The 26,722-nt window shown below is 36.0% G+C and overlaps 1 protein-coding gene and 1 long non-coding RNA gene across 3 annotated transcripts in view; both read left to right on the top strand.

Moving 5' to 3' along the window:
• The window catches only part of DACH1 (dachshund family transcription factor 1), a 432,209-nt gene that overhangs the window by 355,344 nt on the left and 50,143 nt on the right, over positions 1-26,722 (top strand). The gene's annotated exons all lie outside the window — the stretch shown is intronic.
• Positions 410-11,719, top strand: LOC123384451. The gene is made up of 2 exons (XR_006595549.1): positions 410-6,856; positions 9,114-11,719. It is a non-coding gene; the product is annotated as an uncharacterized LOC123384451 (long non-coding RNA).

The raw sequence follows: 26,722 nt of genomic DNA, 5'->3' as shown, positions 1-26,722 counted from the left end.
GTGATGTGGTGGCCTGATAAATTTGCTAATTTAACGGTATATCAATTCCTGTGCCAGTGTTTAATCCTGCACATTCACGTAGGCTATATTGATTAGGACCGAAAAATTTGAACAATAAATGATCTGAAACATTATTGCTAAAGTATTACACAGTCCTCAGAAATATTGCTTTTATATATTTTGAATCTAGTATTTCTTTAACAAAAGCTTTAAAATTCTTTGTTTTGGGGGCAGCTAGGTGGCTCAGTTGGGTAAGCACGTCTGACTCTTGACTTCTACTCAGGTCATGATCTCATGGTTCGAGAGTTCAAGCCCTGTATTGGGCTCAGTGCTGACAGCACAGAGTCTCCTTTGGAGTCTCTCTCTGCCCCTTCCTCGCTGTCTCTCTTTCTCTCTCTCTCTCAAAACAAATACATAAACTTAAAAAAAATTAAAAATGAAATGTTTTGTTCTTATGTTATTTTTAGAACAGTCTGTTAATAAAAATGTTAAAATATGAACAGAAATAATACTTACCTAAAGGAAATTACTGGAGACGGTAGAGCATAACAGTTGGAAGCGTGAGCCCTAGATGTAGGGAAACTTCGATTTCACCTCCCACTCGACATAGTATATGCTATTAAATTGTGATGGTTCCTTAGCTACATTAATGCTCGTTTTCCAAATGTGAAAAACGGGAATAATAAGTTTCTGCTGGAGGGAGAAGTTGTAGGAATAATTGAATAATGTAATAGACATGGGCGACTATTTTTTCATCTTTCTTCATCATCAATCATCTCTGAACCAGGTAACCACAAATTTGCCACCAGGTTATGTTCCAAAAATTCACATGTGAGTTGTTTGAAAGTTGAAACATCCTTTTCCCCCGTGGAATAACATAATAAATATAGGTTAGAGCTAATTGAAAGAATCCTATCAGCTCATTAGTGATACTCTATAAATTTGTTATGGGTTAAATAGGCTCCCTGGAAAAACCAGAGCTAGACTATTTGAAACAATTATAATAAAGGATGCTACTAATCCTCTTGGATAAAACAGAAGTCAGCAAACTTTCTCTGTTAAAGGCCAGATAGTAAATATTTTAGGCTTTGGGGGCCATATGGTCTCTGTCACAACTCCTCAGATCTACTGTTAAGAGTTCCAAAGCAGCCACAGATTATATACAAATGAATGATTGTGGCTCTGTTCCAATAAAACTTTATGGACACTGAAATTTGACTTTTATATAATTTTTAGGTGTTACAAATATTCTTCTTCTTTTTATTTTATTTTTTCAATAATTTCAAAATGTGAAAAGCATTGCTCACAGGCTATGTCTGACCAGAAACATGATGTTGTCTTTTCTGAACTTTTTCCCTAAAATATTGTACTTCGCTCACCTTTGTCAGCATTTCATCTCTCAGGGATCTGAAAGGTTCTAAAATTTGAAAATTGATTATTTATTAAAAACAAAGGTCAAAGACCCATGGTCTAGGACAGAGTGTTGATAATTTGGAATTTGATTCAGAAGTCTGGGTACAAGACCACAATTATAACTTAGTAGTGATCTGCTTTGGTGCAAGCCAGTTAAACTCCACAAGCCCAGACTTCTGGTGTTGAAAGTGGGGAATATCTCATCCCTCACAGGGTTGCTATAAGGAACAAATGGGACACTGTTTACCATGATCACTAATTAAGGGGCACTGTAGAATGGGAGACATGAATACCTCACTCTATGATGGTTTCCAGTATCTGTGCTGTAGGTCCCTGTGTCCATTTGCTAGGACTCCCAGAACAAAATACGACAGACTGGGTGGCTTCAACAATAGAAATTTACTCTCTTACAGTTATGGCAACCAGAGGTTCAAAATCAGGCTGTGGCAGTTTAGTTTTTCCTGAAAGCTGAGTCTCCTTGGCTTACAGACACCGCCTTCTCACTATGTCCTCACATGGCCTTTCCTCTGTGCTGGCATCCCTGGCATTTCTTCCTCCTCTTATGAGGGCACCAGCTCAATCGGATAAGAGCCCCACCCGTGTGATCTCATTTAACCTTAGTTATCTCCAAATACAGTCACAATGGAGATTAGGGCGTCAGCATATGAATTTTGGGGAGACACAGCTCTGTAACAGTCAATGACAGTCCTGTAGTAATGACTAAATCGTCCAGAAACCAACATAGGTAACTAAGCTAAATCCCCGTAGGTAAAAGACACAATATAGAGGAGTAGACAATGTGACCGACCATAAGGATGCATTTTAATAGTTCCCTTAATCTCAAAATTCAACATCTGGGTTATTTCAATCTAAGATAAATCTAAATAGAATTATATTGCATTAAATTTTTGTTATACTATTTTTTTGCATTTACTATAGGAAAATATAATGCCAAGGAGTAAAATTAATTTCCTTTATAGAGATTGATTTTTGACCTGAGTAAGGTTAAAACAGTGAAAGCTTTTAACTCTAGGAATAATGAGTATTGCTTCAGGACTTCTGGCTGTTGATGTGGGAAACTTTTGCCAAGGTATCCAATATAGTTTTCCCTAATGCTCTTTACTTCTTTTTACTTTTCTTCGCTGAAGATCAGAATATTTCCTAAATGTTTGTTTTCTATCTATCATGTAGACCTTTTTGTTTGCCTTTAGTTAAAAAGTCATATGTCAAATATCATTCATGGTATTGCTTTAGGTGGAGTAAAACAAATTGCTTTGGAAATCAACAACCTTGAGGGAATTTACACAGGACTATTTTGATATTCAACAAAAATTTCTGTTTTTTAAATTTTTAATTTTTTGTTATTTTATTCCTACACACGTGAGCAGGGGAGGTACAGGGGAGAAAGGCAGAGAGAGAATCTTAAGCTGGCTTCAAGCCCAGGGCCAAGAAATCACCACCTTGAGATCTTGACCTGAACCAAAGTCAAGAGTCAGATGTTTAACTGACTGAGCCACCCAAGCTCCCCTCAACAAAAATTTTTAAATCCTGATTATTCTCCACCACTACTTTTGTGAATTAGTCTTCATATATTTCAGGATGGTTTTGTTTTTCATAAACAGATGCATCTAATGTTAGTTTAATCCATATGTATTTGGTTTTTAGAAAAAGCATAGTGAAAGATAATGTAGACTTAAAAATGTAGAAGTCCTACCCAAAGCATAGACTGACAGGTGTTTAATGGACACACATTTATAATACAAGTCCCTGTTGACAACCATTACTTGAAGAGTCAGTTAGATAGTTAATTTCTAAATTCTCTTAAGCCAAAAAGTGGCAGTTGAGTTAATTTTGTCAATAACGTGTAGATTCATGTTATGGGATGTAGTTTGCTAAGAACTTAGTGGAGGCCATAGAAGTAATTTTAATTGAGATTTTTACAACCATTTGATAACAGTGTTTTGATCACTGTAGTTAGGGCAGGATTCCAACAGTGGCCATAAAATCTGTGACTAATCCACTGAGTCACCCAGTCCCTGTCATATATTGTTTAATGGCCCATGCTGCCAGGAATTATTATCGCTTTCTAGTGGTAATTTTTAAAGAGAGAAACTTTGTGGACACAAAAGATGAATATAAGATGAAAACTTATGTTTGTAAAGGCAGTTAATAAAACATCTCTTCACTAAGGATATGATAGAGTTTACTCGTTTATAATGACTGTTCAGATTCTTAAATTATATACATGAATATAAATATATATTTGTGTATATGTGTATATATGATAGCGATGAATATTCTAACTTTCCTTGGTTAATGTTTGCAGGGCACTTACAGATGCTAGAATAATCTCTAATGTTTTTGCTCAATCTGCTCTGGAGATGGATGAAATAAATAGTTTAAACTAATTAATGTAACACCAGCTGTTACAAGTGCTTGGCAGACGTCTGTGCGTTTTGATGGGCAGGGAGCGGCTGTTGTACTTGACTTTATTTTAGTACAATGTTGATCACAGTGTAAGCTGGAATAAATGACAAGCCAAAAGAAGAAACAGAGGATGAATTTCATGTAATGCGAAATAAAAACCATCTTCTTCTCTAAAAATATATAATTTTTAAAGCTGAGGGATGGATAGAGCGATTGTTGTGCAGGGATTCATCAAGTCATAAGAAAGGTTCTAACCCTTGATGGCTGCTACGTTAAACATGCCCAATAATTCCATGCTGCAGATAAAAGCTGCTAAGGTATAGGTACGTGATCTTGGACACTGTCCTTGGTTTTTCCAAAGGACCTATTAGAGTTGCAGGTATGCAGTGTCAGCTAGATGTTTCGAGACCCTCTTTCTGCTAATTAAATGCCTTTAGAAAAAAAAATAAGAGAGGTTGTAGTCATCTGGAATGGGTTGGGAAATTATTGTAATTATATTATTTTAGCAAGTGGAAAGGAGGTATTGAGTTTTATTGCTTGGTGATTATGAATGTTATTATTTTTAAGTTTCTGTGGGGTACAGGGGCATACTTCTTATATATCTGATTCCTGCATGAATGAATGAATGAAGAAGAAGAAGAAGAAGAAGAAGAAGAAGAAGAAGAAGAAGAAGAAGAAGAATTATTTTCAGCTCACAAACCCTAAACAGGGATCATCCATTGAAATGACCTCCTTATGAGGAGAGTTTCATTTGTGATCCTACAATGGAGAAAAATGTTTCTGCCCATATGCTTGTAGTTTCCATATACTTAAAGTTTCCATAGCGTCCTAATTTCTGTTTTAAAGTTGGAGGGCAGAATCCCTGTGCTCTGACAGAGAAACAGTGGTTGTTATCTCAGTATGTGCCAGCATTAAGATAACAGTGTCATTGTACAGATTGTTACCCTGTGAATTTGTCTAATAAGTTATTACAACGTGTGCTGAGCAGATGGCAAGTGTGCTCCTGAAAGAACTGATGGATGGGATATGATGTCATCAATGAGATGACAAGGTTCACAAGGTACTTGACCTCCAAGAATAAGTCCTAACTGGTTAGAATTCTAAATGGTGAACTTTGGTGACACGAGCTAAATGGGAAATATGTGCAATTTGTATTTCTTTATGGTGGTGTTTACCCCCTTCACTGAACTCCACATAATGGGATTTTGTCCCTGAAGACCCAGAGATATTGTTGGAGGGTTGCACCCTGTAACCTTCTGAGGATTTCAAATACAAATCCACACATCTAAACTTTAACAAAATCACAGTGAATGTTATTTATGAAGTCAGGTTCAGAGCTTTCCCTCTTTTATATGTATATATGCAGAAAGAACTTAGTTAAGACATCCCATTAATTTTAACATGTTATCACAAAATAGCAAAGTGCTGACTCCGTGAAAATATTCAGTGCATAAAATTAAACTTTTATATTTTCATTAAAATATATTTCTATATATACAAGCCTAAAATAAGCTGTCAGAGATCCTGATGTTGTCTTTATATTTTAATTATGACTTTACTTGCACTTACAGGTGACAAACCTAAACACATTAACATTTTTATTTCAATATTATCATTTTAAAATTTCAAATGACTCCAGAATCTGTTTTGTATCACCTATCTGATATGATCTCAGCAAATCTATTCTGAACAGAGATCAGAACAAGTATGATTACAGATACAGGGGCTCAGAGGAAACATGGACAGAACATGATAATAGGCTATATGCATTGTGTGAAATCAAATAAAAAAAAAAACACCCAACTATTTAGAACTGTTTTGTGGAGAGAAGGTTGACTGATTAAAAGACATGTCCAAGAAGAAGACATTTAAATGTATGAAAGAAAGGACCAAGCAACAAAGCATGAACTCCCTCTTTTGAACATTCTCACATCAGATTTTATGCATTAAGCTGACAAGAATTCTAAGGTCTAACAAAAATAAATTGCCATAAGTACGGTGGGATGCATTGTTGTTTTTGTTCATTTCGAATAACCGAGCTCAGGTTATTAATAATGAAGATGTTTTGAAAAATGAGGCCAGTATCTTTTTATTGAAGGAGATGAAAGAAATATACATATATAACTGTGACTAACATAAAGGATATGCATGTTTCTGTGGCATATTCTGGAAGAGTTGTTAAGTGCTGGGAATAGCAATTTGATTATGAGGTATATTGTCATATCCATATATATCAATGCTATCAGGTGTTAAAGAGAAAACAGAGAGATAGTGTCTTTAGCTCAGAAGTAAATGATGTTATAAAAATAATGGTTTTATCAAATAAATGAATTTACAATGAAATAAATTACCCCATGAAGTTTATTCATTCCGTACCTTTATAAGAATCTGTCGTGGCAGTAGAAGACGCAGAGATGTAGTAATTTATTCCATATTTTTATATAAATTCTAACTGTAAATAAAGTACTGAGGGCTTCTTAATGACTTTAAGTTGACAGCAAAAGTTTAGCCTATAGTTGCAAATGTTATAACAATGAATTAATTTTAGAGCAATTACTATGGTAATACAGATTATAATTTAGATTCAGTCTTATCTCTTTGGATATATCAAAGCCTATATGTTTAAACCAGTTCTAAACTCTAGAAGCTTATACTATCATGTGTTAATATTGCCTGGATGATTAGCATAATTAAACAGTATTCTGTCAATGTATATCAAGTGATCAAAAGAGCTTATGAAATTATTTGATAAATTATTCAAATGGATTTGCTATTTTTAATATAAATGAAATAACAGAACCCATATCTCATACCACATTGACACTCAGTATTGATTATATGGCTAAACCATTTTCAGGGGCTGACTTTACTTAATCTGATCTCTTTTTCTGTCTGAGGCAGATAAAATATTAATACAAGGTAAATGAGTGCTCACTGAACTTGCCATATGGCCCCTGTGGAGGACAGAGGGGCCTGGGCAGCCTATGGACTTGCCATATGGGCCTAGAGGGAAAAGGTAAGTATTACACAGAGAACAAATCTACCATATGGACTGGGTGGAGCACTTGAGACTCTAAATACTTCCTTATACTGGGGCATTTTCACAAAAGAATAAAAAACACATAAATAATACATTATACAAAAACCCTTGAAAATGGATCAATTGTTTAGATTTAATATGATGCTTTCAAGCAATGTCCAGAGCATATAAATAATCATGGTTTACTTTGAAATGGCAAAGAGGATCATCAATCATTTACCCCTGACATTTTTACATTGCATTTAACATCTGTTCCATAATAGCATGGTACAGTAATATACTTAACATCATATTACACACTGAACCTAAACAAATAAATATAACACTGAATTAGAGTTTCTGAAAGTTTGCCTTGCTTCTACTAATATTTTTGCAAATACTGAATTATCTACCCCTTCCATCACTTGAATTTTTTGTTATTATATACAGCAGATGAAATTAAGCAAATGGCAAAAGCAATTTTCTTGGTACAATCAAACCTCATTAATTTGGTTTCTGCTAATATGGAATTTATGATAATTTAGCTTGGGCTTGATAAAGTTTACCTTTGTACTAGATATAAAGAAAAGATTTGCTAAGCCAATTATTAGTATAAACAAGATTACAATGAGCATGTTTAACCCACTTAAGAGAGCATACTTTTAAAGGATTTTAACACATTAATTGAATGCAAATATATACTGCTAATAACAAATGAGTCCAATTTAGTCTTTGAAACAGGTCTTGTAGTACCTGTATTTGCTAGCAGATGGTTCCAATTACTGTATATACTTCTCAGTCTGTGCATATTTCTTTGCAGTGTTCTATTTCTTATATTTTTGTTGAATTGAAGCCTAGCTAATTCCACTAATCACTATCTCACTTTATTTCCCAAACCATCTATGTCTCCTTTCGCTTTTTTTCTAGGAAGAATAATCCTTAGAGAGAGAGAGAGAGAGAGAGAGAGAGAGAGAGAGATTACCTTTCTAGATTTTCTTTAAAGGCACAATGATTCTTCTGTGGGTTTCTTTATTTTATTTATCTATTTTGAGAGAGAGAGCACAAACAGGGAAGGGGCAGAGAGAGAAGGAGAAAGAGAATCCCAAGCAGGTGCTGTGCTGTCAGTGCAGAGCCGAGATGTGGCTCGATCCCATGAACTGTGAGCTTGACCTGAGCTGAAACCAAGAGTCGGATGCTTAACCAAATGAGCCACCCAAGCACCCCTGTTCAACGGATTTTGTATATTAAATTTTTATAAAGCCTCTAAGAAAAAATTCAGAAACACAATTGTTTGTCAATAATTTGACAAATGTGGATACATTGGAAATTGCATTTGAAGTTGTTCTGCACAATTCTCTGTGGCTAATTTACACATGAAAACATTAACATTTATTTATACAGGACTTTTATATCTTTAGGATTGGATAGCATTTTATTGAGTTTATTTACACTTTTGAATCCAAGAAAAGTGTGTCAGAGAACAAAATTTTTCAAATCTTTAGACTATTAGACCAAATATATATGTTTCCTGCCACTTCAGTGGTCTTTGCTCAATCCTCATCAGTGGGCATTGGACTTTTTCTTCTTTGTTTTGGTATTTTTCTCTTCTTCTGTGTTTGCCTCCTATCTCTTTAGAGGGGAACCAGAGATTCTCCCTCTATGCCATTAACTTTTCCCCTTCTTCATAGTGGGTGCTTGTTAATTCGTGTGATAAATCAAGCAAAAAAAATCACAGTATTCAAAGTCTAAAATTCTTAGGTATGATATGGAGAAGGCTAAGCAGTAGTCAGGATATTGAAACAAATGGATGGCAAGAAAGTTCTGGCAGGTGGTAGGCGATAAATGAAGGGCTATAAGTGGTAGTGATAGGCAAAAGTGAAGTTCTGGAAAAAATACACACAAACATATACATAACATGCATACATATATACTATATTGGGGCATCTGACCATGGAGAATTGGTTTCTGGGTTGAATTTCCGAAAACAGAAATGCTAAAATGGAAAGGCCAAAGGAAACCAAGATATTGAACATGGAGTCAAGCAAGATACAGGTTCTGGAACAAGATGGGCCTTACTTGTAACATTAGGAGTAAATCCTATAGGGAAACAAAGCAGGAATACAATTATTAAAATCAATACCCAAGGCCAGAGCAGATAAGTAAAGACAAATTGAGACTGCATTTTTGTTTGTTTAATATCTTGGCTTGAGGTGCTTTTACTACTCCTTCTACTGATCCTAATGATTGGTTTCAGTGATTGCTCCTGGTTGAATCTCTAGTCAGGAGCTGAATGGCATGTGTATGGAGACAAGGGAAAGAAGAAAAGGTAATTATCACAGTTCTAGATTTGTATCTATAAAGAGGCAGCGTGGTGTGTTGTTACTTTGCTTTTTTCTATTTATTTGTTTCTCGTATTTTTTCTTATTGAGAAAGCAAGTAGAAATTCTTCACTTAAAGTCTTGATGAGTAAAAGGAAGCTTTGATAAGTAAAACAAATCTTTATTTCAAAGAAAACATCATCAAGTGCTTAAGTTCCCTCCACCGCATACCTTGCTGTATCCTAGAGGGTCTTCTTTCTAATTTTCTTAGTTTGGTTAATGTCAGGTACTTTTTCCTGGGTCTCAATCACACAAACTAAAATTTTCTCTTTGATTTCTACCACTTCCTCATGCCACACTTTAGTTTCTATGACTTTCTTGCCAGTATCTCTAGAACTGGAGTGCCCAACAAGCTGATAAAAAGGCTTTAAATAGTCGATTTCTAGATGGGGCTGCCACCACAATACTCCCATTTCTCCCATACTCATGCTCTCATTGCCCACTCACAATTTTCTAGAATTCTCATCGAAGCAAGGATTAGGACTGGCCATGGGCCTTTCTCATTGTTCCGTCAGTATTATTCCTACAGAGACTTTATGGGATTTGGAACCAGATAAGTTAATGCCATAGGAAAAAACCCTGAATGATGAAATGGCATAAACATGATTTCAAATTCTGTCCATGTCCTTGACTAGCTGTGTGACATTAGGAAAATCACACAATCTCTTTAAGATTCAGTCTTTTTTTGTGTGTGGTGAAAAAGGATAGTACTATGCAAGATTGTTCTGTGAGAATAACATAAAATAATGCATTCAGAGTTCTAATACATGGATAAAATAAGCATTTTACTGCAACATTGTTTATCATACCAAACATTTTGGAACCGACTGAACACTGCAATAGAAGAATGAATAAATAAAAGATAGCATAGTTGTATGATATAATTTAATACAGCACTTCAAATGAATACAAAGATCTATGGGAAACAACTTAGGGAAATCTCAAAAACACAATAAAAGTTGGAAAAAAGATATTAACAGTATGATGTTATTTATGTAAACTTAACTCAAAGTCATGGTAAATATTTCTCATGGTTGCACACAAATATAGATACATTCAGATCTATATTTCTATGTATTATCTGTAGCTATATGAACTAGAATGAAACACTACAAATTCATCATTTTAGTTTACTCTGAGAAGAATGAATGGAATGGAACTGAGATTAACAAGATGATAGGAGTAGCATCTGTGGAATTGGGTAATTAAGTGTTCGTTTTTTGGGCATATGAATTTCAAGATGCCTCTTAGAGATCCCGGTGGAGATGTGAGTCCAGAGATGAGGGCAGTTCAGGCAAAAGGTCTGAGCTAAAGATATAAATTTTGGAGCCATCAGCATATAGATGGTATTTAAAGGCGTGGGTCTGAATGAGATCATGAGGGAATGCGTACAGCAAAGAGAAAAGGTCAGAAGGTACCCTGTAATATTTTGAGCTTGAAAAGATTAGATGAAAAAGAAAAGCAATAAGGAGACTATGAAGAAGCTGCCATTGAGGTTTGGGGAGAAGAACAGAGAGGGTGGTGACCTGGAAACCAAGTAAAGAAAGTGTTTCAAGAGTGAAGGAATAATCAACACATCCAGGACTGCTGATAACTAAGGGGAGGTCTGGGAATTAACTCTCTGGTTTGGTAACATTGACGTCACGGTTGATTTTGAAAAAAAGAAAAGGAGTTTTATTAGGAAGGGAGGCATATAAAACTGACTAGAGTGAGTTCAAGATTAAGTCATGGGGAGAAGATGAAGTTACAGAATATACATAACGCTTGAAAAGGGATACGAAAACTTGGGACAGTAATTGAAGGAAAGGATGATACCAAGGGAGATTTTCTTTTGTAGAGGATGGGATGTAACACAAAAATGCTTATATGCATTCAGAATTATTCAGTAAAGAGGGGAAGAGTCTAGTAAGAGGACAAAGTTGCAGAAGAGTTCCCAATTATTTAGTAAATGAGACAGAGAAAAGAATGACTTACTCACGATCATTAATTTTTGAAAAGCTTGATATAGAATCCAGATTGAAAAGCATAGAGAAACTATAAGCCAATCCTTCCCCTCAGAATTTGAAACTCCATGTTTAGGATACAGATAAACTCAAATTACCGTCAAGTAATCAAATAACAATGTAATGTTTAGTATATCCCTCTTTAAGTATACATGGCCTGTGTCTGGCCTGCATCTAAAATGATACAAACAAGTACATGTTATTCTTTTGTTTTTATCTTCTAAGAGAAACTTAAAAAAAGAGTAAGCATCATGAGAGCTCAAGATAGATGAAGCCCAAGATAGATGAAGAGATGGTAAGAAGTCTTGGCTATTTTAAATGAATTCAGGCCATATGAATTATGTTCTAAGATATTTGAAGTAAATTACAGCTGAGTTTTTTGGCCCATAGACAAGAGATAATGGATGAGTAAACAAGCCAATGCAGTTATGATTAAAAAAAAAAAAAAAGAATGTTCACAGAACAATGTAAGAAGCCCATTGGTGATGACCCTGAGGAAAATTCTAAAATCATTTCTTAAAAGAATTTCTTAGAGGGTGCCTGAGTGGCTCAGTCGGTTGAGCGTCCCACTTCAGCTCAGGTCATGATCTCGTGGTCTGTGAGTTCAAGCCCCGCATCGGGCTGTGTGCTGACAGCTCAGAGCCTGGAGCCTGTTTCGGATTCTGTGTCTCCCTCTCTCTCTGACCCTCCCCCTGCTCATGCTCTGTCTCCCTCTCTGTCAAAAATAAATAAACATTAAAAATATTTTTAATAAAAAAATTTCTTAGAACACAAGATGGAAATTGCTAGGATTGGCATGGGCTCACTGGGCTAACTTTCTTTCAACCTAGTCTCATTTCTTTGCCTACGAGGGCAATGTGAGAATAATGAGATGAAACATTGATAGACAAGAGGGGATTTTTTTAAATATGAAATTTATTGTCAAATTGGTTTCCATACAACACCTAGTGCTCATCCCAACAGGTGCCCTCCTCAATACCCATCACCCGCCCCCCCGCCAACCTTCCAACCCCCATCAACCCTCAGTTTATTCTCAGTTTTTATGAGTCTCTTATGGTTTGGCTCCCTCCCTCTCTAACTTTTCTTTTTTTCCTTCCCCTCCCCCATGGTCTTCTGTTAAGTTTCTCAAAAAAAAAAAAAAAAAGAAAGAAAGAAAAAGAAAAAAGAAAAAATACATTAACCTTTGAAGGAGCTAATGTAAGTAGAGGCCAATTTTAGAAACTTCACATAAGATTTGAGATAATAAAATATTTTTTTTCCATCTATCCATATATGAAGGTTTTAGCTCTGCGTTAGGGCTTTGTATCCTGATTTTCCTTCATTCTGAGCTTGGTTTTTTCTTCCTCCAAGAAGTCCGAGGATGAACTAAATGTCCTTACTTGCTCCAGTTTCCTCTCTTCTTATCTGTGTTAGAATGTACACCATACCATATTTAATTTGCTATTCATCTATAAATATTTCTAGAAAGACTAACTTCTAATTTGGCTGATTTGCCAACTAAACAATTGGCAAGATAAGTTCATATTTCAGAATTATTCTTGTTTCCTAAAAAGTTTCTGATGAAATTTATGATTATAATAGTTCTGAAAATAATTTTAATTATGAAAGAAATAATTTTCTTTAGATTATCATGAGTTTTTTGAGAGAGAAGGCGAGAGAGAGAGAGAGACAGTGTGTGTGTGTGTGTGTGTGTGTGTGTGTGTGTGTGCGCTCATGCAGGCATGAGTTGTGGAGGGCAGAGAGACAGGGAGAGAGAGAATCTCAAGCAGACTCCACACTGTCAGCAAGGAGACCAATGCAGGGCTTGAACTCGAGAACCATGAGATCATGACTTGAGCCACAGTCAGATGCTTAACTGACTGAGCCACCCAGTAACCCCCATTATGTTTTTTGAATATATTTCTATGCTAGGCACTGTGTTCAAATTTCTGTGGAGAATTTGTATGCTGGTAAATAAAAGGGAATAGATTTAAGAATACATTATAAGTTGGGGCGCCTGGGTGGCTCAGTCAGTTGAGTGGCCGACTTCGGCTCAGGTCACGATCTCGCGGTCCGTGGGTTCGAGCCCCGCGTCGGGCTCTGGGCTGACAGCTCAGAGCCTGGAGCCTGCTTTGGATTCTGTCTCCCTCTCTCTCTGCCTTTGCCCACTTGCGTGCATGCGTGCTCTCTCTCTCTCTCTCTCTCTCTCTCTCTCAAAAAGAAACCTTTTTTTTTTAAAGAATCTTTAATATATATGTTTACAAATTTGATAATTCTGAGTAAAATTAATTGCACAGAAATAGCCTGAGAGATTAATTTATTTCATTTTGAAATACTTTTTAAACTTTTATTTATTCACTGTACGCGTATTTCTCGAGAGCCTAGTAAATGCAAAGCACCATTAGAGGTAGAGGGAACACAATACCATCAATACAGAGAAGAATTTTATTCTTAAGGAGCTTGCATTTGATGAGGAAAGATTAACAATAAAGAAATATATACGAAAATATTAAGTAGCTGTAATGCTAGCATGATTTGAATTGAACATGCCAGGGGAATAGATAGTTACATGGGCATATGAGGATACAATATAGTTCTACATTCTCACGAGACATACATGATGAGAAAGAAGTCCCATTTCTGTAAGATGATCACCCATGCCCAAAGTGCTCCTGATCATGGTGGGCCATAACCTCATGTCTGGCCTACAGGAGCTCTTGCAATTCTGAGGCTCTTACTTTGACACCTGCATGAGCCAACTCTTCTCATATTCACTGGGTCTCATCCATACCACCCTTCCTCAGATCCCTTAATACAGGTTTCCTTTCCAGCTAAGATTCTTCATCCATGTTCTATCTTCCACCTTGAATACATAACTTCTTTATATTTTTAAAAATCCTAAAAATGAATTTGAAGCATCCATGCTATTAGACATATAGAATATAAAGTAGAAGATAACAGGAAATACTTCAGTGGGCCAAAAAATGATTTGTGTTTCTTGTTTTGGAATTTAAAGCAATTTTAACATTTAAAACAGTCTTTTGAATTACATTTAAAAATAGGTGATAAGGGAAAACTTGGGCAAGACGTCTCATTTCTGTATTTAACTTTTGTTTGACTTTTTGTGAGCCAACAGATGTGTTTTTCTTAAATAGAACACATTAAAAAGCTACTAACAACAATTTTATAAATCTGACAATGTCATCTTTTTTCTTTGCTACAAAGAACAAGTGGTTATAAATTGGAAATCAATGTTTTAAAACTTATATGTAGTAAAGGTCCGGGAATTTGCGTTATGTTTTTATGCTCTGAGAGTTGCAAAATAGCAGCTGTGCTGTTCAAGAATCCCCTTCTCGCCAAGGGAAGACTGCTGACTTTGACATAAACATACACTCTTAACTTTTTATATTTCCCTAAATCCTAAAAATTAGTGCTCTCCTTTGCATTTTTATATGACTATGTTAGAAAGCAGTTAGTTTTAAAGGAAGAAGTCGTAAAATCTCAATAGGTAAAAGGGATAAAAAGGTCATTTAGCTTAACCTCCTATCAATTTCTAGGGAAGAGTTTCTATAATATTCTTGACAGGATGCGTATCAGCCTTTGCCTAGACCCTCTGGCATGGCATGTTCACCAGTGCCCAGAACAGCCAACATCACTTATGATGTAGGCTCATGAATCAAATCTTAATGCTTTTTACACATCATCAGCAGTTCCCTTTCTGCACTGGATAGCCACAAATATATTTACACAATTTTTTTAATTTGAGGTTTTAAAACTTAGATTAAAATATCATAAATAGGGGCACCTGAGTTTCTCAGTCTGTTAAGCGTCTGACTCTTGATTTCTGCTCAGGTCATGATCTCACAGTTTGTGGGTTTGAGCCCCGTGTTTTCTGCGCTGACTGCGTGGAGCCTGCTTGGGATTCTGCCTCCCTCTCTCTCTCTGCCCCTTTCCCACTTGCTATCTCTCTCTCAAACTGAATAAAAATAAACTTTAAAGAAATGTCGTAAAGAAAATAGAAAAGTTTTTTATGCTGGATTCGCATCTCTAAAAAGGCAACCCAAAGTGCAAACATTTTGTATTACATATCTTCTCCTTCATTCAGACTCAACTAATTTAAAATGTAGACTAACCTCAGCTTAAATTTATCTTTATTAATATGAGAACAAAGAGCTTAGCCCACTAACTAGTGAAGGTCAGTTATATCAGGTATTCAACCAATCGATGATAAAAATTGTGCCATGTACCATCCTTTGAGGTTACAGCAGTGAACAAGATGGTGAGTTACTTCCCTCACAGTTTTTCATGTTGTACACACTTCAAGAAATAAACCTACAAAGGAAGTTTTTTGGTTATAATTTTCACCGAATTTGATCCTTTAAAATAGTGCTGGTGAAATGTATTAGTTATTAGTTGTTCCATATGGGAGGAAAAACACGAATGGGTTCAAGAGAGTGAAGCTGAAGGTGTAGAGCTATGAGGCTGTCGGCTCGGGAGACTTCACTTCCACACGCTATGCTTCCCATCTCAGGAGATTGTGACAAGGGACATGAGAAGAAAGTGACCTAGTAAAACACACCTGTGGCCTAGAAAGAGTCATTATTTGTGATCAATTAGCAGACTTCCATAAGCTAATTTATCTAGATCTCAGCAAGTTGATGTCTAGGGCAACATCTCAGTAACCTGGTACCCGATATCTTACCAGAGCCCAGCGGTAGCCAAGAACTCCCTGAGCTTCTGGTGTGAGCATGGAGCGCGGTGACGGAGTCAGGGGAGGAGTGGGGCTGGTTCTGGAAACCTAAACAAAGTTCTCATGGTGAAAAGTGAGGCAAGTTCATGGCTAGGGTTATATGGTGAGGAATTTTAGGAGATGCTAAACTGGAACAAGTACAAGAGATAAACTTGGCAATACTCAAGGTTGAATTGTAGCTGACGAATAGGTAAGGCATGGAACTGTCTCCTTAGAGTGAATTCCTTCAACACTTGTAACTTTTTTAAGAATCTTTAAGTAGCCCTTGTTTTTGTTTTTGTTTTTGTTTTTGTTGTTATCTAATGGAATGAATGTGACATTTTAAAAGTGATATTTTCATGGTTAAATATTTCTCACAAAGTATACACTTTTTCAGGATGGTTGACATTTAGTAAAGGTGTAGAATGGGGGAATTTGCAGGAGATACCTGTGTGGACACCTGAAATTAGGGATGATATTGTCGACCGTACTTGTGGTTGGAGATCTCTAGCTAGTCCCAGGTGGTGAGAATCTGGAATTTCATTGCTAAGGTAAAATATCTTGGACTCAAAAATAAATGATCACTGAGACACCTGGGTGGCTCATTTGGTTGAGCATCTGACTCTTGATTTCAGCTCAGGTCATAATCTCACGGTTCGTGGGTTTGAGCCCCGCATCAGCCTCTGTGCTGACATTGTGGAGCCTGCTTGGGATTCTCTCACCCTCCCCCTCTCTTTGCCTCTCCCGAGTATGCTCATGCTCATTCTCTCTCAAAATCAATAAATAAACTTAAAAAAGAAATGAATGATTACAAGTTTGACAGTGCAAATCACCAGTTTGAATGAATCTTGGCTGCTTAAGATGAACACTGGCTAGGTTTTAAGGAGTAAGTCAACCCTTGACTAAGAAGGAATGACATAGAAATGTCTAAGTTTTCTTTCTAGTCTGAGATAAAATAAGTATAAAATTATTACCTTTTTTGGAATGTATGTTTCTTATACTTGAACACATATATCAATGCATTTAAAAAATCTTATAGATAATTTACATTTTACTCCTCGTATGTTTAAGGGTTCTGGAGCAGGGCTACTTAGGTTTGAATTTGGCTCCTCTCTTTACTAGCTGAGTTATCTTGGCAAGTTAATTAACTTATGTTTACCTCTATCTACTCATGTGTAAAATGAGTAGAACACTAGTAACAATCTACCAGAATTATTGAGAGGATTAAATTAGTTAATGCATGCAAAGTGCTTAGAACATTGCTTTGCACACACAGAAAGCACTCAGTATATGCTAGTTATTTTGATGGTAATGCTGATGATCATCATACCAATGCCTCTGAATTTTGAAAGAAAAATGAGTTAATAGAATTTTTACTGCATAGCATTATTTTTATGTTAAAATCCTTTTATTATAGAAAATTTCAAACAAGCATAAAATTAGCATAGAGTAACAAACCCCTCATATGCCTACCCATTATTTGGTTTTAAAAATGATCATTGCAAGCCCCAACTGATATTATAAATTCCCCCACCCAATCCCTTCTCTCCCTCAGATAATTTTGAACTCAATCCCCAACATATTTTACTTAATCTGTAAATATATATATTTTAAATTTCCCGTGTATATATCTTAACAATAAGGGCTCTTGTCTTTAAATCACAATCACATTATTATCGCTCCTAAAATTCCTTAATAGTTATTAAATATCCCACTATGCTTCAGTTGTCTTAAGTGTATGTATATTTGTGGGTTTGCATACCCTTGGAAGCATTCAGAATATTTTTCCCAGTATTTCCTCTAAATTGATACTATAACTTTTAATGAAGAAAGAAATGAGAATTTGCAAACTTGGGCTTGAAGAACTTTGGGTCAATCACTTATCGGACTTATTCTGTCTGAAAAATGAAAATTTGCACCAAATGATTTCCAAAGATTTTTCACACTTCTTATAATTCCATGATAATTTTAGTCTAACACCTATGTGCAAATCCATTTTTAAATAATCCATAATACCAGAGCTACTTTACATTTCAGGGGGATAAGTTGGGAATTGTTCTGTTTTATTTACTTAGCAAAAGATTCATTTTCAGCTTGGAGACTCATAAATGAACCCGAACTGTGCAGAGGTGACAAGAAGAAACCAGGGTATCAAACTATAGTGCTCTGTGAGGGAGCCCAGTGTTCTCGTCTTTTTCTCTTTACTTCTAAAGTAATATTAATTTTGAAAAGGCCTTGAATTGATGTGACAACTCCTCCCTCCCACCCCCCTGAAAATTCTCAAAGCACATTTCAGAAACTCATTTTTGGCAGATGTAAATTTAAGTAAATTGGCCAAGGTCACAGCACAATAAGGGCAGAGTTATCAAGGGAATGCAGTTTCCTGCTTTTTCCACCATCCATGAAATTAGAGTAACTCCACCCCTTAAAATGAAAGGGTCTACTTTTTTTTTTCTTTCTGAAATTATAAACCATGATTTGGAAATGTTTTTTTACCATTAACTCGGACTCTCAAAAGTGGTCTTTTAGGATTATGAAATATTTGTGCATTATTTCAACTGCTGTGACTGTGTATATCACCACCAGTGCGATTTGCTGTAAAAGGAGAGTGCTTTTTTTTTGTTTGTTTGACCCGAACCATCAGATTTTCTCTTCATACACTGCGACATGATGAAGCAGCTATCTGTGGGAACAAAACTAGCTCACTTTCTATGGGCAAGCATAGCCCGTAAAGTAGATTATTAAAGTACACAGAAATAGAAAATTAGATCAGAAGTGATGTTTTAGTGTGAGGTCTTCTCTGGGCCTTATAAAATGAGAAAGAACTAACCTCGTTCTATTTCTGAGTCCTGAAAAAAGCCTCATAGCAGGCATATCACCTTTAATTAGGTTTCTGCTTTTGGGAAGCATTTTACCAGCCCCCTTTCATTTATTTTTAATGATGTTATCACTAACAGGCAAACAGTCCCTTAATAAAACAAAAACAGTTTCTATATAAAGCCTGGTGTACATGTCCTGAGTCAGTCATCTAAAAACAAACTCTATGATTGTTTCCGTTGTGCTCTTAGAACCCTTAATGGCCCCACTGTGCAGATATGCAAAACATCAACCGAGGAAATATAACCGTGTGTGTTATGCAGCTTTCAATAAATGTTTTCCCATATTCACTTGCAGTATCAGCAGTGAGGTTAAACCTACAGGGTCACGGAAGAGACAGAAAGGTCAATGAAGTGGATCTTTTCAGCATAGCTGTGCCAGCTCTTTCATAAACACTAGGACTTATGTCTTTTACAAACAAGCAGGGGTAAAAGCCACCCGAAGTGTTTAAAAGGTAAATGTGTGTGTGTGTGTGTGTGTGTGTGTGTGTGTGTGCTCGCGCGCGCGTGCGTGTGTGGGTGCGCACGCGCGCATGCCAAGAAATCCCAAGCTGTGAAGCTGTGTCAGGAAAAAAAATGTACACACAGATATCAGAGTGTGTAGTTGCATTGTCTCAGGTGTGAAAGACGGTGAGGAGTTTGCCGTCAAGTCTCTGTCTGGAATTATTAATCTATAGCTTGATTTAGAGTTTCCTTCATACATAGATTTTTGAAATATAAATGTAGAATAGCCAGAAATTAAAGACTGTATTTTAAGCATAATGGTAGAAAATAGGGTTTCCCTTTAAAAATAAAAGTTTCTTCAGGACCCTCAGGATGCCAGTTTTCCTTGAACAGTCAACCTGCATGGTTTCCTTGTAGAACCACTTGACCTCCTCCTGTTTAATTCTTTCCCAATATTCAGTGCTCGTTTCTAATATACCTTGCCATGAAGATTTTATTTTCTTCACCCTTTCTGTACTTGTATCATGTGAATATTATCTCTCCTCTTTCTTTTTTTTTTTTAATTTTTTTTCAACATTTATTTATTTTTGGGACAGAGAGAGAGCATGAACGGGGGAGGAGCAGAGAGAGAGGGAGACACAGAATCGGATACAGGCTCCAGGCTCTGAGCCATCAGCCCAGAGCCCGACGCGGGGCTCGAACTCACGGACCGCGAGATCGTGACCTGGCTGAAGTCGGACGCTTAACCGACTGCGCCACCCAGGCGCCCCTCTCTCCTCTTTCTTAATAACCACTGGGTGCCATTTGAATCAATCCTTTGGCACCATAACCTTATTGAGATTATAATTGCATGCATTTTTAAAATCTTCTTTCTACAGCTTCCTCCTCACGCAAGATAATGTCTATGAAGTTGTCTTGTAATCAATAGAGTGGTTTTCCAATAGAAGGTATTTTTAGTTTTACTATCATGGGTGTGATATAACCTCAGGGCGTGCAAGAGACTTACATCCTTCTCATTTCTGCACTTTTTACTGCTCCAGCTTTAGCCTCAACTCCTCTCATTCACATATTCCTTCGACAGATATTAATAAGGGCTTACTCTGTGTTAGGGAGCTGAGATTCTATGTTCTATTTTTACCTTTAAGGAGTGATCCCTGATTTCCATCAGCATCTCAAAGGTAAACTACACAAGAGGTAAGAACCACTGATACAGGTGATAATTGCATATATGTGCAATACATAGTTTAAAGTGCATCAGATTAGGCAGAACTGTGAGTTTGGTGTATATTTTAGCGCACCTCCAGCATGCTGCCGAACACGCGCTTACAATGATGTCCTTTCCATATTAAATCCTTCCCTTCATTCACCCAAACTCAAAATCCGGATACTGTTCCAAGGAAACTCCTAAGTGTTATTATGTTTCTGACAGTCGATTTCTCCAGAATCTGTACTGTTTTCTTTCTGTGTAAGTCACCTTACCCATTTCCTCTAGGTCCTGCTGCCAGAAGAGAAGTTGATAAACTAGTTCATATCCTTTTGCCCTTTCTCAAGTTATTTCTATCATAGTTAATTTTAACTGTTCGCTGAACTAATTCAGGGTTAGTTTGTCGAAGGCAACCAAAATAACATATAGTAAGAATGTTATTATCAACGTAATACTTCATCATCACGAGCCTCATTCGAGAGAAATAGGAGAGAAGTCTCGTGCTTATGGTACAAGAGCCAGATTCTCTCCATGGCACATTGAAGCCAAGTTTACCAATGGGAATGTATAATACACTTAGTGATTTGTTAATTATTGAGAGTTTATTATTAGCATTTTATATTTTACAAAGCACTTTCATATACATAATCTACTTGGATTTAAACTATAATCCTTTGAGTTTGTAATCATCTTTTTAGTAAATAAATGAATCTCATAGAATATAAGAGATGGATTTTTTTCTCCACTATTTGCTAATACTTGCTAGAGCCAGGGCTTGAACTCACACTTTCTGAATCTAGCCTGGTTTGCTCTTCATTTTACCATAGCTGCATCCAGATTTTGAGAAGTGGGCTTAAAATTAAATACGGGAAAATAGCTTTACTCTATCATACCCCTGGATATTTTATAAGACTTGAAATAGATACATGAAAGTCATGCAAATAAAATTTGATATGATATTTTGTAATCTGTTATTTTATGAGAAGATGAAAATAGAAAGAAAAAAGTTTACATGACCATTTCTAATTGAAGATTACACTCTGGATCACAGTATTCTACTTTATTATTAGTTTCCATTGCCAAATTAAACCAAGAGTCCTACAGTAGGAGGGAACTAGGATTGAGGATATGATTGAACTCAACTTAAATGACTGTATCTGATGCCTGAATATAAGTTTCAAATAAATCTTTTAAATACCAACCGTTGGTATTTTAGATTATTCATGCCTGTACTCCAGTCGAATGATGTGGCCGATGAGTTTTAAAAAAACCACCAATAAATGTAACTTTCTATATAACTGTGATAGAAATGTAACAAAAAAGGGGCAAAGAAACATTCATATTTTGATAAATAAATATTCATAGAGATTATCATATTCTCTAGAATTTTTGTCAACATTTTTTTTCACTTTTCCAGTATAAAAATATAATATTTTCATACAAAATCCCAGATCACTTGTAAACATTAAATAGAGAGACTTTTTTATTTTAATAGTGTTGCTATCTACTTACATCAAGATGAATAAATGTGAATTCCCTTGGAACGTATGGTTTTCTAAAAGTGAATATTTTTGTACTTGGAATTTATGATGTAATAAAAGACATCAGATACAAAAAGACACACACACACACACACACACACACACACACACACACACACAAGAACTTGAAAGAGAATATATAATTCAAACCCAAAGGGATTAGTTATGAAAATAACAACTGAGTAGATTTTATTAACAGGAAAGAAAACATTTTAAAAGTAGAGGCCCATTATTTTTTTAAACAACATTGTTCCTTAGGATATCCTGCTAAATTGTTACGTGTGATAAGATTGGATGGAAAAAAAAGCTGTCTTACAGAGGCATCAATCTTACTGATAGTCATTTATTGATATGTGACTTAAAATACAAGGGAAATCATGAGATGAAATGATGAGCAGAATGAAATATCATTTTTTCAAACTTCATTGATTTTGGATTTATAAACGTTTTCTTATCTTCCATCTCTGCTTTCTGTTTATCTTGTCCATTATATCCTAGTTGATCCTAATTGATTGTATGTTGTTATAACTGTCATTATACTTATTATATAATTATTAAAATGTTAATCAGTATTTTTCTGGTTAACAGATGAAATCATTTATGACATTGTATTGTGTGCATTTCTATTTTCCTTTAGAAAGCCACTGTGGTTCCCTGCAACTGAATTAAAATACAAGAAAGTTATAAACCACTCTTTTTTAGGAATTTAAAAATAACAAGAACTCCTTTGAGAACTGGCATAACTACTGGTCCCCTATGGATATGGAGTACTTAAAAAATTGTACCCTAGTTAGTGTGGCTTTCAAAAGTGCTTACTTTATTCTTAGGAGGACATACCCTTCCCTGCATCTAATTTTCCATTCCAGGTGTAGGGAGTGCCTGTCTTATAAATGGTTGAACTTTTTCTAATTTGATAAAATGAAGCCAGAAAATTTAAGAATCCTTGTAAAATGGAGTTTGTAAAGCTATATAATCAATAACTTGCTTTGGAATTTTGTGTTTATGTGATTCAATTCTTTTTCAGTCAATATAGGTGAAATCTCCAGTAAATATGGGTGAAATGTCCACTCAACTACTTTTTTAATTTTTTAATATTTATTTGAGACAGAGAGAGACAGAGTATGAATGGGGGAGGGCAGGGAGAGAGGAAGACACAGAATCCAAAGCAGGCTCCATGCTCTGAGCTGTCAGCCCGATGCGGGGCTTGAACTCATGAACTGTGAGATCACGACCTGAGCTGAAGTCCGACGCTTAACCGACTGAGCCACCCAGGTGCCCCATCCACTCAACTAATTTTTAAGAATTTTTATAAGAGATAATAGAGAATGTGAAATTTTACATTTGCATGACACTAGAGTTTGTCTCATTCAGTATATATATAGTTAAAATATATTAATATGTAATATATATATACACATATATATACACACACACACACATATATATATATATGTATTAATTTGATAAAATCGAAGCCTGAAGAAGTTGTTACATGTCCAAAGTGGTTGATACACCTTGGACACTAAGTCATTTTCTATACATAATCCAAAGTATTCAAAATGTGAGGTCCTGTTCTAGTTATCAATAGCCGTGTAACAAATTGTACCAACAATTAGTGGCTTAAACCATCACACATTTAAAATCTCAGTTTCTGTGGATCAGGATTTGGAGGCAACTTAGCTAGGTGCTTCTGGTTTAAGGTCTCTCATGAGGTTTCAGCTCTGCTGTCAGCTTGTGTTATAGCCTCATGTAAAGGTTCAACCGGGCAGGGGGAATCTGCTTTCAAGCCAACTCACATGGTTTCTGGCAGGCCTCAGTTCCTTGTCATGTGTACCTCCACAGGGTTGTCTCATGACAGGACAGCTGGTTTTTCCCAGGGCAAGAAATATAAGAGAAAGAGAGAGAGGAAAATGGCAACTATAAATTGTTGTAACCGAATCTTGGAAGTGACAGACTAACACATTTGTTTTTCTCTGTTTGTTAGATCTGACTCAGATTAAGGGGGAAGGTTCTAGAAAAGATGTGAATAACAGGAGGGAGGAATCATCAGAGGCCATCTTAGTGGCTAGTATATAACCACAAACCCAGAGAAAATATTCCCCAAGTATTTGTCAAGTACATTACAAGATGTGTTAATTATTTAACTCTTTACAGTAAAATATCCTACAAATAATGAAATCGGGATAGAAACTCTTGATTAAACAATAGTATTCTCTGTGTGTTATTCTTGCTGATTTTATACTTACTGTAGTCAGGTAAGAGTGTGTCCTTATACTTATGAAATGTGCATTGACGTTTTAGGATTAAAAGGGAAGATGGTTGAAACATATGTAAACATACACACAGAAGAAGAGAGGGAGAGAGCAAAGAAATAATTTCAAAGTAAACATGGCAAAATGCAAACAATTGGTGAATTTGACTAAGGAGTTGATTCATTTTCTAGGGCTGATTTAACAAATTGCCACAATCTTGATGGCTTAAAACAACAAAAATTAATTTTCTTTCTGGAGTTCTGGAAGACAGAGGTCTAAAATCAAAGTATTCGCAGGCATAAGCCCCACCCTGAGCAAGAGACTATAAAGGAGAATCCATTCCTTCTTGTAGCTTTTGGTGTCTGTCAGCATCATTCATTTACTATGGCGGGGAAATTCTGATCTCCGTCTCCCTCTCCACTCTGCCTCTTCCTCTTGACTGTGGATCTCTTCTGTCTCTTTCAAGTCTCCCTCTGCTTTTCTCTTATAATGACACTTGTCATTGGATTCGGCATCCATCCTAAACCCAGATGATGTCCTGACCTCAAGATGTTTAACTTAATCACATTTGTAAAAATCCTCTTTCCAAGCAAGCTACCATTCCGAGGTTCTGGGGATTAGGCATGGATATATATTTTAAGGGACTACCATGCAACCCACCCCGGGAGTATATAGGAATTCTTTGTCCAATTCTTGTAACCCTTCATAAGTTTAAAAATATTTGAAAGCAAAATATTTAAGAACAGAAGACAGACTACATTGTCAAATGTTGTGATAATCCAAAGAGCATGCCATCTGACAAACTTTCTTTTACAAACAAAACTTAAAAAAAGTACGTGCAGATATATCAATTTGGAATAAGGTGTTTTGTGAATTTGTGCTTCATCATTGTTCACTGTTTGAAGTCAGTGGAGATTAGGTAATGTTAAAACTCTTTTCCATGTTGTCTGGACTCTCAAACATTTGCTTTAATCTTCTTAGAGCATTTAGGATATCAAAGGTCATTTTTATTTCAAAAGGAAGGACTATATTCCCAATTTTACCATCTTTGTAAGGAGACTAAATGAGACTTTCTATGATGTTAATTGCCACAAGATGACAACTTTTTAGTAGGGTCTTGAAGCCCAAAGGAATATTTTTGTTTTGTATGTTTGATCTTTGATTAGTGTGTCTTCTTTTCAAAAATATATATTGATCTTAAGAATCACCCTTTATTTTCATTTCTTTAGTTGTCACTGTGCTCTAAATTTTACTGTTTCTTAGCTTCATATTTAGAGTGGCCTTATGTAATATCTCTCCTATATAAAATGACTAATGAATGAACCCAATCATGCAAGTCTATACCGAATGATAGAGAAACCGTGAGGACCAAGATGAGCATGAGGATTCCACTGAAGCAACTGCAGAAAAACAGATCACACACACACACACAGAACAATTTGAATCCTATATTGGGAAAAATAGAGTAGCTAATGAAATAATGTTGGGGGACAAAATATTTCACTAACTATAGGAATTGGCTACTAACAATTGGGATCAGTCACTCCAGTCCAGGTTAAGCTACTTGAGGTTTGTAGATTGTGTTTTTAAGCCTTCTGTCCTCAGTATCTAGCACATTGTTTATGTTAAGTAAATATTAGCTATGTAAATATGTGTGTCATGAGTGATTTTATTAATTAATTTGCACAACAGCCAAACATAGTCAAGCATAAATGTATTGAAGTTACATCAAATAGTCATGGGAATGATGGAACTTATACTCAAATGTGTGTGTGTGTATGTATGTGTGTGTGTGTGTGTGTGTGTGTGTGTGTGTGTGTGTACATTCATATGGTGCTTTTTTCTTAGACGATCTTTAAAGAATTGTGGAATCAGTCTCTAAAGCTGAAAGCAAATTCAGGTGGTCATCTGGTTCTATGCCTCTCTTCAAGAGACAAGCAATTATTATCCCCATGATCTATTAAGCCACATTTTCTTTAGCATGTGACAGCAAAGGTGATGCTGATCGAAAAATATTGCTCTCCATTCTTAAACAATTTCACATGCACATAGATGTTTAACAAGCGCCTTTTTGGAGCTATTATGAGAAAACACTAGCAGCCTTGGTCTGGAGGAGTAATTTATGACAGCTAGGTAAAGGGTGTCCAAGATCATCTTGATCACATTAGCCATGCAGTAGCCCTACCCCTGCACGGCAGTCTTTCTTCAACCCCCAATGACAAGAGTGATAAAAAAAAAAAATAACAACACAGAGAGTCCTACTTTAGCTGCTTAACTCCGTTTCTTCTTCTAGAACCTGCGGCCTCAGATCGCCTGTCAGTAAGTCAACAGAGAAGGGAGTGAAAGGAGAAACAGCAGAGGGAGTGAGTGTAGTGTGAGAAGAGAGGCAGTTAATAGAAAGAAAGCCTGTGTCCCATACTCTCCTCCCCAACTTCTCTTCCCTTTTGGCCTGTTAAC

This window comes from Felis catus, chromosome A1 (assembly GCF_018350175.1).
Source record: "Felis catus isolate Fca126 chromosome A1, F.catus_Fca126_mat1.0, whole genome shotgun sequence".
Taxonomy (NCBI): Eukaryota; Metazoa; Chordata; class Mammalia; order Carnivora; family Felidae; genus Felis; species Felis catus.
This window is presented reverse-complemented; position numbering and strand designations above follow the sequence as displayed.